General features: G+C 40.9%; 1 long non-coding RNA gene across 1 annotated transcript in view; it reads left to right on the top strand.

Moving 5' to 3' along the window:
* The window catches only part of LOC112661170 (uncharacterized), a 143,042-nt gene that overhangs the window by 61,949 nt on the left and 61,472 nt on the right, over positions 1-19,621 (top strand). Inside the window, exon 2 of the long non-coding RNA XR_003137477.3 lies at positions 13,814-13,894. This is a non-coding gene — a long non-coding RNA (uncharacterized LOC112661170). The remainder of the gene's footprint in view (positions 1-13,813; positions 13,895-19,621) is intronic.

The raw sequence follows: 19,621 nt of genomic DNA, 5'->3' as shown, positions 1-19,621 counted from the left end.
AAACTGCTGATATATGCAATAACATGGATGAATGTCATTGATATACTATATAATAAAAGAAGCCAGACAAAAAAGAATAGTCCTATAGAATTCTAAAACAGGCAAAACTACTCTTTGGTGAGGAGTCAGAATAGTGGTTATACTTGAGGAGAGATAATGACTAAAGGGGGACTTGAGGAAGCCTTCTCTGGATATTTTGGAGAGCAGGGGGAAGGGTGGAGAGACAGGGACAAGCAGACTCCTCACTGAGCACAGAGCTTGATCTCATGACCCTGAGATTATGACCTGAGCTGAAACCAAGGGTCAAATGCTTAACCAATTGAGCCACCCAGGTGCCACTTCTGTGGATATGTTCTATATTCTGATCTGGGTGAAGGTTACATGGTTGTACACATATGTAAAAATTCATTAATCTCTACACTTAAGAATTGCATGTTTTACTATATGCTAATTATTCCTCGATAAAAAAATAAACAAAAACTAAGACCCCATCTGGAGCAGCTCTAAGGTGGCTACATATTAGGTAATATGTTTGCCTCTCTGGCTTTGAATTACCTTGTATTTCTGGGCCTTGGAGATTTCCCTTTTTTTCCTGTGAGTTCAGCTGAGAAGGTAAAAGAATATTTGTGATGTGTTCCCTAGAATTCCTGCTGTTTCTTTGAGGATGGCCCAAAAAAGTCCACCATATTGCAGACCTAGAAGTCTTGGGTCTCCTTCTGTCTTAAATCACTTTTGGATGCATGTAGCAGATGGATCCAACAGAATAAGAAATATTTTTAGCATAGGCATTTCTCTGTCTAGGTGTTCACAACAAATCATTTGGGGCAGATTTGTGTTCAGGAAAAGCCCTGGTTTGGGCTCTTTCAGTTATATAAGCGTAAATCTCCCAGTGATTTGGTAAAAGGATAGAATAACACCTGATGTGGCCTGATGGAGATCAACCCTATCAGTGATTCCTGCATTCAAAGCTAATTTGGGGAGAAAAGCTGTGCAAATTTGCATAAGGTTCAAGGAGTCTCCTGTGGGGGAAAGCATTGAGATTCTGATTGTCTCTATTGAGAGGTTAAGCTTTATTAGATCTTCTCTAAGGGATTGGGATCATCTAGTCTGAGGTCTTCCAGTAAAAAAACAGACATCCTCTGGGGAGTCTGGAATGGTGACCCAGTCTCAAAACGGAAGTCTAAGGGATGGTGGAGGGGCCATTTCTGGTGCAGTGTATGACTGAGGCAGGAAGCCCTTTATGACCCAGCCTCTCTTCTGCTAGAGTTAAAACTGAGAAATACTGGCTGTGCGTGTCATGTAACCTGGATGACTGCAACATGAGAACCAAGCATGAGAGCCTGCATGACCTGTACAAGAGACTGGAACAATAACAGCATCACTTCTGCTGGGGTAGAGGATCAACTGATTGTGTGGGATGAGTTGTTTATAGCAACTCTGCAAGGCAGAAACACTCTGTGACAGTTGAAAACTGGAGCTTCCTTGTGGACAGGTGAGACTTTCTGGTTCTCACTCTATTTGGCCTTCAGAAGTAGAACTGGACTCCTCAGGGTGAATGTACTCCAGTGGTGTGGTAGACTTACAGGCTTAGTTAACCAAAAAAACATTGACAATTTCCTGTTCCTTTGCTTTTCTCTGTGAAGAGTGTGATGAACTTATGCAACTTCCCAGCTTCCCTTGCAGTGATAGTCATATGATTGATCTAGTTCTATAGGATGGAAGCAGATTTCCCAATCCAGGTGAAAAGACAAAATCTCTTTGCTTTTTGCTCTTCCCCTTTCTTCCCACCTGAAGACATAGCAACCTTACTGTGACCACAAGAATGAATGACAAACTAAGGATGCTGAGTCAGGAGCCTGGATCCTTGAGGACATCTTCAAGCAGTGGTTCAGTCCTGAGCTGTCTAACTCTGGATTTCTTGGAATAGGGGGAAAAATACCCATTTTGTGTAAGGCACAAAGTTAATTGGGTTTCCAGTATAATCTGTTCTTTTTTTTTTTTTAAGATTTTATTTATTTATTCATGAGACACACAGAGAGAGGGAGAGACACAGGCGGAGGAGAAACAGGCTCCCTGCAGGGAGCCCGATGCGGGACTCAATCCCAGGACTCCAGGATCACATCCTGAGCCGAAGGGAGATGCTCAGCCACTTTGCCACCCAGGCGCCCCAAGTAGAACCTATTCTTAAGTTCCACAAGAGAGAGGCCTAAGAAGACAGACGCTATATTGCTTCATTACAAGGGCTTCCAATTGCTCGAGTGACTAATTAGAAAAATGAAAGAAACATGCTCATGTTTGTAACCAATTATGTGGATCATGCAGTTTTAGGCATTATCTCATCATTCCCAAAATAGCACTATGACAGAAGCAAGGCAGCCCCAATCAACACTTGATACTTTTGGAGACTAAAGCCCAGAGATACTCAGCAAGGAATTTTCTAATTATAAAGTAATACACATTCATCATACACTCAGTAGAAAACATAGAAAAGTATAAGAAATTACTTGAAATCTCCCTCCCCACCACAGAATATTTCCATGCATTTCTGGTCTTTTTCTTTTTTCTCTTGTGCAAGCACACATCAATACACACACTTCTGGAGTTTTTGTTTTTTTCTTAAGTGATTTTCCAAAGGTCACACAGATTGCTATTGTGGAAACCAGGATAGAAGCTGGGATTATGGTGTCAGGACTAAGAACAATCATTTTGCTTAAGAGATAGTAGACTGTGGCATAACTTGCTGGTGTCTACTCTTCAAAGAATGAGAAGAGAGAGGATCCAGAGAAGGCTGAAGAACGCCATCCAAGGACTGTGGTGAGCAAACTGCTGTCCTGTTTCTAGTTTCCTTAGTTTCTTACTCAGAATTTTCTCTCTGGTGACCCGCCTTTAGTGATGTACAGTGACCACTGCACAAAGGTTGTCTTATTCTCCGGAAGGAGTCAGTGGTCAAGATCTCTGACAGGCCTTGGAAGAATGGTCAGCAGTCAGAGTGGCAATGCCTTTACCCCTTCCTGCCAGTTGGAGTCCTGGAGCCCCAGGAGGCTTGAAAGACAAGGAAGGAGGAAGGAGAAAGGGAATAACAGCCATAGAAACAGCAGAGCTCTATAGATCCCTGATAAATGGGGTTTTTCCATCCCAGTACCCCAGTCATGCTCTCCTGAGCCTGCATTTCCGTTCCAACATGATATTAGCAAAACACACACAGGCCTGGTTTCAACTTCTGCTACTGCTTCTTACCCGATGTGACTTTGGCAGATTTTTAAAATTCCTTGAGGTTCTGCTCCTTTTTGTGTATCGTGGGATGACAGACGAGGGTACCACAGAAGTTACGGGGGTGAGGTGGTGGTAAGAACCTGACACTTGACTCTCCCTGGTTAGGGATGCCTGGTGGGAAGCATTAGTGTGCCCTAGCCTGCCTCAGAAGTGGGCAGAGGTGGTCTGTGCTTGCTAAGTTCTTTACTCAGAGTGCTCAAATTCTGCCTTCTAACCTGATTGGCACAATTCATATGGGGGAGGGAGATAAATCTCTCTACTGGTCTCATTTCCATATGGTGGAGGCTGGTGGAGGAGAGAAGGCCAGCATTTCAAATCCTCCCACGGTTCCAGCTGCTAGAAGGCAAGAGCCAGAGAGATGGACTCGAAGAACAAGAATGTGGCTGGGCTCCAGGAACTCCAAAGCCAGTGTCCCAGACATTTGCCATCACACACACACACACACACACACACACACACACACACACACACACACATTCTTTCTTTTTATTTCTCCTCTTGGCTCCTTTTTGCAAATATGCTTCCTTTTCTGCCTGAAAAGTGGCTTTCTTCATCTACTGAAACATGGCACTTCCAGAGGGTTACATCTTACAGCCTCAGTGACCAGAAAGGGTCTGACCTGATTTGCTCTCTTGTCTCAATTCTAAAAATCCCAGGAAAAAGTCTCACTGGCTGAACAGGGATTTGATGGCCACACTTTGACCAATCATTTAGAGTCATGTAAAAACTCTGTAGCCCCTCAGGATCCATATGGATGGATAAGGGGGTGGGGATTTAGAATAAAAGGTGCTGGGAGGCATTCCATAAGAATTCACCAGGGTAATTCACATGTAAGGAGTGTTTTGGGGAAAAGGCTGGAGTCTCCAGAAAAAAGGGGACAGTGAGAAACCTCCAGAAGCACCCAGACAAGGATAGTCTGAGCAGGGAGGTTTGATAGTCAATCTTAAGCTGTTTACTTTGTTGGCATGTAAAACTACTCTGTGGTTCCTTGGCCTTCTCAAATACACTACAAAGCCTGCCCTATGCTTTTTAATGCCAGTGTGAATGGTTTGGGGAAATAAGGGTCTGAATCTTACACCCTGATTGGTACCTAGTAGAAGGGAGAGATAAGTTGCAGGATGAGGATATGGTGAGGTAAGTGTGCTTGGAACTAGAATTTGCTTCAACAATATGAACTCCCTTGAAAATAGCAGTGGGTTTTCCATAGAATGAAGGGAGCTGCTTGAGTCAACTTCAGTGAAATATCAGTGGATTGGAGACTCAGATGACATTTGTGTTAGTATGCAAAATGGGGGGTAAACTCTATATCACAAATAAGAAATAAATGAGGTAACATACAGAGTTTAGGGTTCAGTAAGCTTGCAGTAAACAATAATAGTTCTTGCCTCCCTCACCCATCCTACTCCCAATATTTGGGGACATGATTTTAAATGCTTTCTAAGATTTACTTTTATGTAAAAGAAAAACTTTTTGAAAGGGTAAGGGTTTTGGAAGTAAACAGACCTAGATTTTTTACCCATTTTGTCTCTTACTGAGTAGTTCCTGCAAATTATATAACCTCTTAGACATCTTTCTCTGCATTGACACCCTGAAGGTAATGATGCCAACTTCAGGGTATGGGTGTAGCAGTAGGTGAGAGATAGCATGGAAAGCACTCTAGTGCTTGATGCACACACTGTTTACGGTGTCCCCTAAACAGTGCTTGATGCACACACTGTTAGGGTGTCCCCTATTTCCCCAAACCATTCACACTGGCATTAAAAAGCATAGGGCAGGCTTTGTAGTGTTTCTTTCTTATTTCCTCAATTTCACTACAAGCTTCTTTAGGACAAAAGCCATATCTAGTAATAACATGCTGGTGGTTTTTTTTTTTTAAGCCTGTATTTCTCATATGAGTCTCCTAATGATCTTGTGAGGAAGGCAGAACAGAGTATTATTTCTCCCACTTTAAAGAGGAGCTGACTGCAGTGTGCTTAGCATATAGCCTACCATATATACTCAACACTTAATGTTTGTTGAGTGAATGTTGAATGAATTCTACATGTGAAGGAACTCTGCGACTACCTATTGAATCCATCCACTTCTTTATTCATTCATCAGATATTTATTGAGCGCCTGCTATGTGCCTATCTGTGAACAACAGCAAAAACTCGCCCTTGTGCTCACTTTGTAGAGAAATAAATTAGTAAATTAGTGACTAAATGAATTGAGAAGATAAGGAAGAGTTGTTGCATGGATACCAGTTGGTATAGACTAATGTTTGTGCCCTTCATAATTTCTATTGAAACCTGATCCCCGAGTGATAGTTTAGAAGGAGGGCACTTTGGGAAGTGATTAGGTCATGAAGTGGAGCCCTCATGAATGGGATTAGTGCTCTTATAAAAGATGCCCCAGGGATCTCTCTTGCCCCTTTAACCATATGAGGAATTATCTATGAACCAGGAAGACAGCCCACACTCAACACCAAATCTGCTGGTACCTTGATCTTGAACTTCCAGCCTCTACAACTGTGAGAAATGAATGTTTATTGTTTAAGCCATCCAGTGCATGGTAGTTTGTCATGGCAGCCGAAATGGACTAAAACACCAGTTCTGGATATTCTTTTTCCCTAACCTTTGAAAAAGAAACATTTGCAGAATTTTAGAAAGACAGATATGGAAGGGACTTTGGGGAAACATTTGGTCCTGTCAAATACAGTTTTTAAAGCCTGAGAATACTGTGTTCTAATAGAATTTACTACAGACAGCCAATTTCTTTCTTTTTTTTACAAAAAGATTTTATTTATTTATTTATTTAGATCTTGAGCAGGGGAAAGGCAGAGAGGTAGAGGGAGAATCTCCAGTAGACTCTGCACTGAATGCAGAGCCCATCTCAGGGCTGGATCCCAGACCCCTGAAATCAGGACCTGAGCTGAAACCAAGAGTTGGATGCTCAACCGACCGAGCCACTCTGGTGCCTCTACAGACAACCAGTTTCTAAAGCGAATACAAGAAGTTCTTTGTAGCTACCTCTAATTCCTTAAACATATTTTTTGGCTCTCAATCTCTTTCTAGCTACCATTCCACTTCTCTACTTCTCTTATAAGACATGAGAGGGTGTTTTATATCCATAGCCTGTCTCCATTCTCTATGCTCCCTCTCCCTCTTCAATCCACCCCTGTCCAGATGGCACATCTATCTTCCATCAGAACTGCTCTGGGCACATTTGTCCAAGACCTCTGTCTGTATGTCCCTCTTCTGTTCTCATTGTAATTGACCTCCCAGCAGCTGTGACACAACTACTTCTTCCTAGAAACACACTGCCCTTTGGTATCTATGGAATCATTTTCTCCTCATTGCCTCCCTGTTTGTATGATGATCTTTCTCTTCTTCTTATCTTCTCTGTTGGCTGTCCTCTTCTATGTTTTGAATTTCCTATGAGTCAGTCTTAGGTCTTCTCATTTACCACCATAGGCACTTCCTAAGTAATCTCACTGAGGCCCTCAATTTTAAATATCATCTATATTTTGAGAGCTTCTAAATTTCTTCACTAACCCAAATTTCTGATGAACCCCAGACTTAAATATCCAAATGCTTACTTACCACTATGATTTCTCATGGTAACTCAGAATTAGTTACCCAAAATGTCCTCTCCATCTCTACCATATTCAAATTGTTTAACTCCACTTTGCCCTCTCAGCAAATGAGCCCCCCTGCTCCATGTAGCCACTAGCTTAGTCCTGGGGATACCCTGTGATTCATCCCTCTCCCTCAAACCAAGCACCTACTCCTACAAGCCCATCTCTTTCCTCCTCCTAAATGTACTTCCCACTTGTCCAGTTTGTCCATTTCCCTTGTAGTTTCAGTCCCATCAACTTGCTAGGTCACTGCAATGAGCCCCTTACTCAATTTCTCTGATTCCACTCTATTAAAATACAAATAATTTCATAGTATGCTGAGGTTAAAGATCCTTCAGTGCCCTTTTAGGACTTTACTGAAAAATCTGATCTCCTTCCCAGGGTTTGGCAGATATTCTCTCTGGATGAGGATCTTTCAGCATACCTACTATACCCTAGTCACACCAACTTCTCTTGGTCTCCCACATAGGACACAGTCTTCCCAGTTTCAGGGCCACTGCACACACAGCTCCCTCACTAAGTCTGGGATCATCTCCCCCCTTACTCCCCCTGGCTAGCTTCTTTTCAGTCTTTGTCATGGCTAAGTGACTCCTCCTCTGAGAACCATCTCTGAACATCCTATCTGAATAGCTTCCTAATTTTCTTTTTTACTTCACCCTGTTGGTGTCCTTCATGGTGCTTGTTACAATTTGTAGTTATTTATTTGTTTACCAGTTTATCATCTGCCTCTTTTACTAGATTGTGGCCCACAAGGATAGAGGCTACTTCTTTGGTTACTGAGAAGTACCTAATGCAATATATACTTGTTGAATCAATAATAATAGATGACATCCAAGCCAGAGGGTAGCCTTCTGGCTTCAGTTTGTTGTCTCCTTCTAATCAGTGACAGTAGAGACTACTGTTTTGGTTGCCCAATCTGCTACTCTTATTTAGTCTGGAAACACAACCCGGGAGGGAAGTAGGTGAAGCATCTTGACCTGGTTGGGCCAGCAGTGGTTCTCTATGGTCTAGGAATGGGCATGTGACACAAGCCTGGCCAACCTGAGTCTGCCTCCAAGGTTCTGCTAACTAAGGCTGGCAGGAAAAGACTTTCTTGCCGCATTAGTTGTGAGACTATAAGGATGTTGGCTTAGAGCTGCTGAGATAGCTGGCCTGAGAGAACAAAGCCAGAGATGCAGAGACAAGAGGCAGAGAGTGAAGGAGTCCTGATGGTGTCCCTGTTGTGGGTAGCTTCCTGAGCATGCTCAAACCCTGCAATGACCATGTCTCACTAGCTCATTACCCCTGATATTTCCCATCCTTGACATACATGCTCATGAAAACTGTGAATATCGAGAAGCAAGTTTCTTCAGGATAAGCATCAAAGCCTTTTATTTTTAATATATATTTTTTTTCTTCGAGCTGCTGGGAGACTTTCTTCTTCATTACCAGTGTCACACAGAGAGCTTGTATGCCACGGGCTTTGATCTAAAACTGTTGAAAGTGAAAGCAGCTGCTTTTGCTGAACAGTCTCACCCCAGGTGCCCCCCTTCCTGAAACATGTCTGGATAATGAAATGCAAATGGTTTGGCCAGGGCTCTGCTGGAGGAGGATGCCCCGCCTGCCTCAGCAAATACTGGGCTGTCCAAGCCTGCCTCTCACCACTTCTCCAAATGGTCTTTCCTACCTCCAGCCGCCTCCTCCCTGCTGTTCTAAGCACCTGAGACCTTGAATGTCCACATGAACTTGAACTTCTCCCCTTGTCATATGCATTTAAACCTTCACTGTCATTTCACTTCTTTCTATGTCTACTTAGTGCCTGGTGCCTCCCAGTCACCTGGTGATCACTGCTGGAGTAACTTACATCTTCCAAGCTCCAGCTCCTCATTCCCCCTGTCTAGTTCCTTAGTCTCAGCAGCCTCTGTCACACTGAAGACTACCAGATAGAAGATGAAGGTCCTTCTGCCACCTTCCCAGTTCCTTGTCCAGACCCTATTTCCTGCAGCGCCTCATCCTTCTGTCTTGAACCTAGGCTGTGACCTTCAGACTCATCTTGACTTTTATCTTTAACTTCTCTATAGATCCAGGCAGCAGCCCTGTCCTGGCGATTGTTGATTGATTGTTTCATTCCAGCCAATTACCAAGGACTCTCTGTCAGGTCTTGTGTAGGCGCCAGGGAGACAGAAAATAGAGCTGCTGTCTCTTGGTCAATTGCTTGGACCGTTGAGGCAGAACAGCTATGCCCCTAGCCCAAGGCTATATTAAAGCTCCCTAAAGTGATTTTTTTTTTTTTTTTGGTGTATTTCACTTTTCTGGCAAAAATCCATCACAGCTCCCTTGTCCATAGATTGAAGTCCAACTTTATTGTAGAGCTATGCTGTCCGATATGGTACCCACTGGCTGCATGTAGCTATTGAGCACCTGAAATGTGTCCACTCTGAATTGAGATGTGTGGTAAGTATACAATACACACAGAATTTTATTTTATTTTATTTTATTTTATTTTATTTTATTTTATTTATTTTTACACACAGAATTTTAAAGACCTAGTACAAAAGAGAAAAATGAAAGTAAAAAGCCTCTTTAGGTTTTTAATTAATTATATGTTGAAATAATATTTTGGATACATAGGATTAAAGTATTATTAAAATTAATAACTTAAAAAATTTTAATGGGGCTATTACACAATCTAAAATTAACATGTGGCTTGATTTTCATATTTCTATTGTCAGCACATATTCAGAATATGAGACCTCCCATAATCCGACTCCTAATGACTTAATATTATGTTATCCTTACAATAGGCAGTTGTGGTTTATATTTTTATATTATTTTACTAATGAAGAAAATGAGGTTCAGAGGTATGAGTGACTAGAAAAATGGATGTGAAAGTTAGCACCAGGAACACACGACTGAAGTCCCACAAGCCTCAGGAGAGTCCTGTGTAGCATCCCATCCATAATGCCTAAATGCCACCGTCTTGTTGCCTCCCTCCTGCCATTCTCTAGTGGGTAAGATATGGAAAAGGGGCAATAAAAGCATAAAAACCCTGACTGGACAGACTTGATGCTGGAGGAGGGCTGACCATGTATTATGTACATGGAATCACATGCTAGGTGAACTCAAGAAGTGTATAGTTGGGATTCATCCATTGAGGATACCATTTGGTTAGCCTCCACCATGAGTCGCCACCATGATGTGATTGGCCACCATGATGAATGGATAAAGTGAACCTTGGTCTCAACCCAAGTTGGAAGTCTCTAGTGGTAGACTTTTGGGGCTTTGGAGATTGCTCCTTGTTTTGGAAGCTGATAGGGGAGCAACTGAGTTGGTCAAGAGTGGTCCCAGGGCCTGCAGGAGTCAATGGGAAGCAGGACCATGTAGCTTAAGAGGACCTCCTAATAAGAAAAAGACTGGAAAGCCAACCAGCTGTTAGGAGGTCGAGCCAGGTACTGACCAGCACACTGCACTGCCTCCCAGAGAATACTTCTCACCTTCTGTGAACCTCTAGTACCAAGGATACTTCCATGCATATAGTAGGGGCTCTATGTGACACATCAGGGAGTGGCAGTTTAACCTCAAGACATGGGGAACCCTTGGAGAGTTCTGAGCAAGGGAGTCAGATGGGGAGTTTTAAAGCCAGAATCTAGAAAGGAGAGATCACTACAAACACCAAGGAAATACAAACGATTTTAAAAATATATTATGAACAGCTATACGCCAATAAATTAGGCAATCTAGAAGAAATGGACACATTTCTGGAAAGCCACAAACTACCAAAACTGGAACAGGAAGAAATAGAAAACCTGAACAGGCCAATAACCAGGAAGGAAATTGAAGCAGTCATCAAAAACCTCCCAAGACACAAAATTCCAGGGCCAGATGGCTTCCCAGGGGAATTCTATCAAACGTTTAAAGAAGAAACCATACCTATTCTACTAAAGCTGTTTGGAAAGATAGAAAGAGATGGAGTACTTCCAAATTCGTTCTATGAGGCCAGCATCACCTTAATTCCAAAACCAGACAAAGACCCCACCAAAAAGGAGAATTACAGACCAATATCCTTGATGAACATGGATGCAAAAATTCTCAACAAGATACTAGCCAATAGGATCCAACAGTACATTAAGAAAATTATTCGCCATGACCAAGTAGGATTTATTCCCAGAACACAAGGCTGGTTCAACACTCGTAAAACACTCAATGTGATTCATCATATCAGCAAGAGAAAAACCAAGAACCATATGATCCTCTCATTAGATGCAGAGAAAGCATTTGACAAAATACAGCATCCATTCCTGATTAAAACTCTTCAGAGTGTAGGGATAGAGGGAACATTCCTCAACACCTTAAAAACCATCTACGAAAAGCCCACAGCAAATATAATTCTCAATGGGGAAGCACTGGGAGCCTTTCCCCTAAGATCAGGAACAAGACAGGGATGTCCACTCTCACCACTGCTATTCAACATAGTACTGGAAGTCCTAGCCTCAGCAATCAGACAACAAAAAGACATTAAAGGCATTCAAATTGGCAAAGAAGAAGTCAAACTCTCCCTCTTCGCCGATGACATGATACTCTACATAGAAAACCCGAAAGCCTCCATCCCAAGATTGCTAGAACTCATACAGCAATTCAGTAGCGTGGCAGGATACAAAATCAATGCCCAGAAGTCGGTGGTATTTCTATACACTAACAATGAGACTGAAGAAAGAGAAATTAAGGAGTCAATCCCATTTACAATTGCACCCAAAAACATAAGATACCTAGGAATAAACCTAACCAAAGAGGTAAAGGATCTATACCCTAAAAACCATAGAACACTTCTGAAAGAAATTGAGGAAGACACAAAGAGATGGAAAAATATTCCATGCTCATGGATTAGCAGAATTAATATTGTGAAAATGTCAATGTTACCCAGGGCAATTTACACGTTTAATGCAATCCCTATCAAAATACCATGGACTTTCTTCAGAGAGTTAGAACAAATTATTTTAAGATTTGTGTGGAATCAGAAAAGACCCCGAATAGCCAGGGGAATTTTAAAAAAGAAAACCATATCTGGGGGCATCACAATGCCAGATTTCAGGTTGTACTACAAAGCTGTGGTCATCAAGACAGTGTGGTACTGGCACAAAAAACAGACACATAGATCAATGGAACAGAATAGAGAACCCAGAAGTGGACCCTGAACTTTATGGCCAACTAATATTCGATAAAGGAGGAAAGACTATCCACTGCAAGAAAGACAGTCTCTTCAATAAATGGTGCTGGGAAAATTGGACATCCACATGCAGAAGAATGAAACTAGACCACTCTTTTTCACCATACACAAAGATAAACTCAAAATGGGTGAAAGATCTAAATGTGAGACAAGATTCCATCAAAATCCTAGAGGAGAACACAGGCAACACCCTTTTTGAACTCGGCCACAGTAACTTCTTGCAAGATCCATCCACGAAGGCAAAAGAAACAAAAGCAAAAATGAACTATTGGGACTTCATCAAGATAAGAAGCTTTTGCACAGCAAAGGATACAGTCAACAAAACTCAAAGACAACCTACAGAATGGGAGAAGATATTTGCAAATGACGTTATCAGATAAAGGGCTAGTTTCCAAGATCTATAAAGAACTTATTAAACTCAACAGCAAAGAAACAAACAATCCAATCATGAAATGGGCAAAAGACATGAACAGAAATTTCACCAAAGAAGACATAGACATGGCCAACAAGCACATGAGAAAATGCTCCGCATCACTTGCCATCAGGGAACTACAAATCAAAACCACAATGAGATACCACCTCACACCAGTGAGAATGGGGAAAATTAACAAGGCAGGAAACAACAAATGTTGGAGAGGATGCGGAGAAAAGGGAACCCTCTTACACTGTTGGTGGGAATGTGAACTGGTGCAGCCACTCTGGAAAACTGTGTGGAGGTTCCTCAACGAGTTAAAAATAGACCTGCCCTACGTTACCCAGCAATTGCACTGTTGGGGATTTACCCCAAAGATACAGATGCAGTGAAACGCCGGGACACCTGCACCCCGACGTTTCTAGCAGCAATGTCCACGATAGCCAAACTGTGGAAGGGGCCTCGGTGTCCTACGACAGATGAATGGATAAAGAAGATGTGGTTTATGTATACAATGGAATATTCCTCAGCCATTAGAAATGACAAATACCCACCATTTGCTTCAATGTGGATGGAACTGGAGGGTATTATGCTGAGTGAAATAAGTCAATTGGAGAAGGACAAACATTATATGTTCTCATTTATTTGGGGAATATAAGTAATAGTGAAAGAGAATAGAAGGGAAGGGAGAAGAAATGGGTAGGAAATATCAAAAAGGGAGACAGAACATAAAGACTGCTAACTCTGGGAAACCAACTAGGGGTGGTGGAAGGGGAGGAGGGTGGGGGTGGGGGTGAATGGGTGACGGGCACTGAGGGGGGCACTTGATGGGATGAGCACTGAGTGTTCTTCTATATGTTGGCAAATTGAACACCAATAAAAAATAAATTTATTATTAAAAAAAAATAAAGCCAGAATCCAAGTGAGGAATGAAGCATGCCTGGAACATGAATTCAACAAAGCTACCCAGGGATCCCTGGGTGGCTCAGCGGTTTGGCGCCTGCCTTTGGCCCAGGGCGCGATCCTGGAGTCCCAGATCGAGTCCCACGTCAGGCTCCCGGCATGGAGCCTGCTTCTCCCTCCTCCTGTGTCTCTGCCTCTCTCTCTTTCTCTCTCTATGTCTATCATAAATAAATAAATCTTTAAAAAAATATAAAAAAAATCCAAAGCTACCCAAAGCCCATTTGCATGATGCTTTTAGAGATTCTTGAACAAAGTCATTTGAGGGAAAAAAGGAGCCAGGCATGATGAGCTGGACTCTTGGTTTCTGGAAGCATGAATAATTTCTGTGCATCATGGTCTCTTTCAGTCATACCAAAGGACGTGCAATGCCTGGATCTCCTGCTTGTGTTGAATTAGCTGGCAGATGCCCAATGACGATGGCTGGCAGGTAGGTGCCTGGTGGATATGGGTGGGGCAGGAGGGGTGTCTGCCAGTAGTCAGCTGCCTTGTTGTAGAGGAGCACACGTGATACAGCCCCTGGAAGAACCCGATCTGGTCAAGGGTAACTTTGCAGGGGGCTGGAGTTCCTGTGTGAGAAGGCTGGACAGAAGCTAGTGACATTGAGGTGTTTTAGTTCATGTGTCTCCTTTTGCCCCTAGAGGCTCAGGAAATTTGGAGATTCTGAGTTTCCAGTGCTCAGAGAACCCTTAATTGTATTTTGATATCCAAGGTGGGGTGCTGCAGCATCACTTAGTATTTGATGGCTAATTTCCATGGAAACCTGTGGGGGAATTCTTGTTTCTGGGAGTCTTTCAGGGTTTTTTCCTTTTTCTCTGATCACAGGGCAGCTTCTCGGTTTTGACAGATAAGTGTATTCAAAGAACCACCTATTCAGAATTAATCTTTCAGTTGGCCTGAGCCTGCTCCTGTGGCCGGTGTAAGCTCTTCTGTGGCATTCCACGCAGGAATGGATAAATGGGCAGTCAGGGGCAAATAGCTTCATGGTTAACTGAGTGCAACTTTTAAAAAAAGTTTTAGTTTTGCATTTGAGACAAAAATGGAATGGCACTGGCCAGTGCTAACTCAGTGACATTTACTTTTTTTATTTTTTGCATTTGAGACAAAAATGGAGTAGCACTGGGTGGTGATAACTCAGTGTCATTTCTCTGTTCTCTTTGTTCAAGAGAGGCTTCCTTTCAATTTCTCACCCAGGCAACCACACCATCCAAACGCTTTGGCTGATAAAGCATTTACTGACACCCCCCAACCCCCATAGGGGTCAGTAAAAGGGTAGTAATGTTGATTACTCTTCTCTAGTCAGTCTTTAAATTGAGAAAATTTAGAGCAGACAGAGATCTCCTAGGCCCTTTGGTCCTATACCCAGATGGAGAAACTGAGGCTCAGGTAGGGATATGACTTATATAATGGAGAGCTCCTAGTGAAGGGTATTCATTGGCTCCCTACATAGGCATTTGGCTCATAAAGGGATACCTTGGCTATTCTGGATATCATAGAGGGATATCCTGTGACCTGCTAAGTGAGTTCTGTTCTTGTATTTCATTTGACCCTTGTCACCCAGGGAAGCAGCATAGTGACATGGGAAAAGGCTTTTTGTGGGACATCAGGAGCACTGGGTTCCAGACTTCTCTCCATCTTATTAGCCCGGGTGGCCTGATGCACACTAGCTGAATACCAGCTCCGTACTTTTCTTATCACTTCACTGGGTTCAAATAAGGTATCTCTTGAGTGTGAAACAAAGTAATTCCCAAATGATCCAAAGCTTGCATGCATTGACTAATACAGACTGTTTTTGTCAGTTTGGGCTGCTGTTAACAAAGTACCATAGACTGAGTGACTTAAACAGCACTTATTTCTCATAGTTCAGGAGTCTGGTAAGCCCAGGATCAAGGTGCCAAAAGATTTGATTCCCAGAGAAAGTCCTCCTTCGGGCTTGCTGAGTCCCCCCATGCTGGAGAGAGCAAATTCCAGTCTCTCTTCTCCTTTTAATTAAATTAATTAATTGATTGATTGATTATTTTAAAATAGGTTCCATACCCAGCATGGAGCCTAACATGGAGCTTGAACTCACAATTCTGAGATCAAGACCTGAGCTGAGATCAAGGGTAGGACACTTAACCGATTGAGCCACCCAGGTATCCCTCTTATCCTTCTTATAAAGATATTAATTCCATCCTGGGGACTCCACCTTCATGATCTCATTTAAATCTAATTACCTTCCAAAGGCCTCCATCTCTGATCAGCATTACATAGGAGATTAGATTTCAATATATGATTTTTGGGGGGATACGAACTTTCAGTCCATAACACATGCCTTTTATAACGTGATTGTTAAGACTCTATGTTCCGCACTAGGAAATAGAGATGAAAAATGTGCTCCCTCCCTTCAGAGAGTTTCCAGATGAACAGATGACAGTTACGGAAATAGCGTCATCTAACTTGGCTGAACAATTTGTTTCCTGAGCTTAGCCAGGGGACAAGGAAGAAGGCAGGTGCCTCTGAGTGAGATCTGAGGGGCAAGAGACATAGGCTCAGAAATCCTCTCTTCCTGCCTGCTGGCCAAGAAGTCTGAAACACAGGCTGGGAATTCATTTTTCTGGCTCTCAAAGACACCTGGGAAAATGCAGATGTTGCGGGGGAGGAGGCATGTTAGTTTTTTCCAGGCATCAGTATTATCACCTGTAGATGAGCATCCAGCAGCAGGAGGTAGAAGGGAGTGTTGAAGAGGGGCTGGGGTGGGGTGGGCCCGGCCATAGAGAGGAGGTCAGAGACAGGAAAATCCCCACTATGCTGCTGCCTTGCTGGGAGAGGAAATATGTCTTCACCCACTTCTTTGGGTCAGGTGGTTTTCTCCACACATCCCCTGTCTTTCCTCTTTCTCCCCTCTCTCATTTATAAACCCTTTTCATGAAAGGAGGTCATTTGTTAAAAGAATCTATGGTATGGGCTCTCCCAGTCCTCCTGACTGGACAATAAATACCACCATTTTTATCCTTATAGGATTTTAACTTTGTTGTTCAGTGAAAGTTACAGTTCCTTTTCCCTTTGAGGATTATCTCTAGCCAGTGTCAAGCTCATGTGATGCGCCACCTGCTGTGACAGGGTACTAAAATTATTTCAGTATTAGTTTGAATTATGTGATTGGGAATGTAAGATTTAAAAAAATCACATATTCAGCATTAGGCTACAAGTAGGTTGTTCCCTCCACCTCCCCACCCCCACTTACCACATTAATTTGCTAAACCTCTGTCTTGCTTATCTGCAAGCTAATGTTGTTAGCAAGTGATGCCACTATTTTCAGAACATTCTGATGACTTAAAACAATTCACAAAACATCTGGAGTGGTCCCAGTTAGCTGAATAAAACTACTGTATCCCCACTTTCAAGTTCCATATTATTGTTATTTTTATAACAACTTTTAATAATAACTTTTTTGAGATATAATTCACATCGCCTATAATTCACTCAAAGTGTACAGTAGTTTTTAGATATTCACAGAAATGTGCAACCATTACCACACTCAATTTTAGAACATCTTCCTCATCACAAAAAGAAACCCCATGCCCATCAGCAGTAACTCTTCATTTCTCCCCAACCTCCCCATCCCCCAGGAACCACTAATCTACTTTCTGTCTTTAATGGATTTACTTATTTGGACATTTCACATAAAGGGAGCTATACAATAAGTGATCTTTTTTAACTGGCTTTTTCCACCTAGCATAATACTCTTAAGATTCATCCATGTATTAGTATGTATCAATATTTGCTTTCTTTGTATTGCCTAATACTATCCCAGTGCATGGATACAGGACATTTATCCATTCATCACGTGATGGACATTTGTTGTTTCCACTTTTTGGCTCTTAGGTATAAAGCTGTTACAAACATTTGTGTACAAATTTTCATATGAACCTATATTTTCAGTGCAGTTTGCCTAGGAGCAGAGTTGCCTGGTCATATGGTAACTCTATGTTTAACCTTTTGAGGAATAGGCAGATTGTTTTCCAAAACATTTTGCATTCTCTCAGTGTGAAGGTTCTCCACATCCTTATCAATACTTACTACCTTTTTGATTTTAACTATCTTAGAGGGGATCAAGCGGTATCTTGTGATTTAGATTTGCATTTCCCTCGTGGCTAATGATGTCAAGCATATTTGCTTGTGCTTGCTGGCTGCTAGTATATCTACTTTGGAGAAATGTCTTTTGAGATTCTTTGCCTATTTAAACGTGTTTTTTTTTTTTGTCTTTTTGTTGTTGAATTTTGTGGTATACATGCATGTGTGTGTATATAGATAGGGGTCCCATATCAGGTATATGGCTTGTAAAATTTTTCTCCTGCTTTGTGGGTTATCTTTTCACTTTCTTGGTAGAGTTCTTTGAAGCATAGAACTTTAAAATTTTGATGATGTCCAACTTAATCTTTTTTTTTTTTTCCTGTGCTTTTATTGTCTTTTCTAAGAACTGCTGTTCAATCCAGGTCACAAAGATACTGCCTTTGTTTTCTTCTAAGACTTTAATAGTCTTAGCTCTTACGTTTAGGTCTTTGATACATTTCACATGAGTTTTTGTATGTGATGTGAGGTAGGGTCACAAGAACTGACCTTTGAATTCATCTTTTGGTCTGGTTTCCTCTTATCAAAGTCAATTTTAGCTTTTTATCTTTAATCATTTCACTCTTTTGCTTTATTAAATTTATTATTTTTTGTTTTAAAGTTATTCAGGTGAGGTGCTTAATTCATTTATCTTGATTTTGATATTCTATTTGTAGAATAATTTAAATATTTGAATTGCTTCAAATTAATTGATTGAATTAATTTTATCCCATAGGTGCTGGTATGTAAAAATTTTATACATTTTGTCTTCTAGAAATTCTGAAAATTGTTTCATCCTTTCTTTGAACCAGCAGTTTAGAATTATTTTTTTAAAAAATCTGTTTTCTGATATTCTTACTTTATAGTTGTATCATTTTGATTAGAGAGTATTCATTTTTATATGGTAGAGTCTAGTTCAGTTTTCTTTGTGACTTAAATTGTGTCTGGTTTTCATGTGCATTTTAAGAGCATTTCAGGATATAGTGCTCAATATATATTAACCAGGTCTACTGCATATTTATGTTATTTAGGTTATCTACATACTGATTTAATATTTTTATTTACTGGACCTGTTCTATATTGAGAGGAATTAGAATCTTTTTACCACCAATCTGTTTTTTTAAAGCTATTTCTCCTTGTAAGTGCTGTAATTACTATTTTTTGTTGCTTCTATGTCCCTTGTCGCATAAGTATTCATAAGTGTTATATATTCATTGCAAGTTGTACCCATTAGCCTTATAAACAGTGTCTTTCTTTGTATTATTTAATGCCTTGTCCTCTGAACTTAGCTTTGTGTGATATTTAGGTTATGTCATATGCTTTTTTGTTATTTGTTTGCATTTTCCTGTTATATCTTTGACCATCCTTTTATTTAATTTTTTCTGAACCATTTTATTTATTGTGTATCTTTTTTTAATTTAACTTAGGGTTTAGCTTTTCCTTGTGATCATATCTGAAATATATTCTTAAATAAGTTAATCCCATTTTTACATGTATTAACGTGACAACTATATTTGATCTTAATATGGCATATTATTTTATGTTTCAATTTAACTATTTATTAGCAAGTTTTTACCTAATGAATTTCTTGCCTCTTAAAACAATTGCAGTTTCAGGAGGATTTATATTTTTGTTCTCATGGCTACCTTCATGATTCTATTTGTCAGTACTTTATTTCTCTAGAAAGTACTGATTAATTCCTTTGTATCAATAATGACAAAATTAATATGCTTCATTTTCCTACCTTTTCTATTCTGTTACATCACTCAACTTTCATTATCTTAGTGTTTACCATTGTCATGTTAAAATTGTTTACAGGTACTCCCTGCTTGGTTTGTCAGCTTTGAATCATATTTTTTGGCTTTCACTATTAACAAATGCAATGATCTGCAAAACTGCTCTACTTTTCATCTTTTTTACCCCTTCCCTTTTCTATTTTTTTTATTAGGTGTATCATTGTGTATTTAGGACCCACAACATTTACTCTGTCGCCCCAACCCCCAAATCTGTTTAATCTTGATTTTGTGATTGTGGTATATAATGCACATCACTTGTCTTTTGACTG

The sequence above is a fragment of the Canis lupus genome, chromosome 23 (genome assembly GCF_003254725.2).
Source record: "Canis lupus dingo isolate Sandy chromosome 23, ASM325472v2, whole genome shotgun sequence".
Classification (NCBI taxonomy): Eukaryota; Metazoa; Chordata; class Mammalia; order Carnivora; family Canidae; genus Canis; species Canis lupus.
This window is presented reverse-complemented; position numbering and strand designations above follow the sequence as displayed.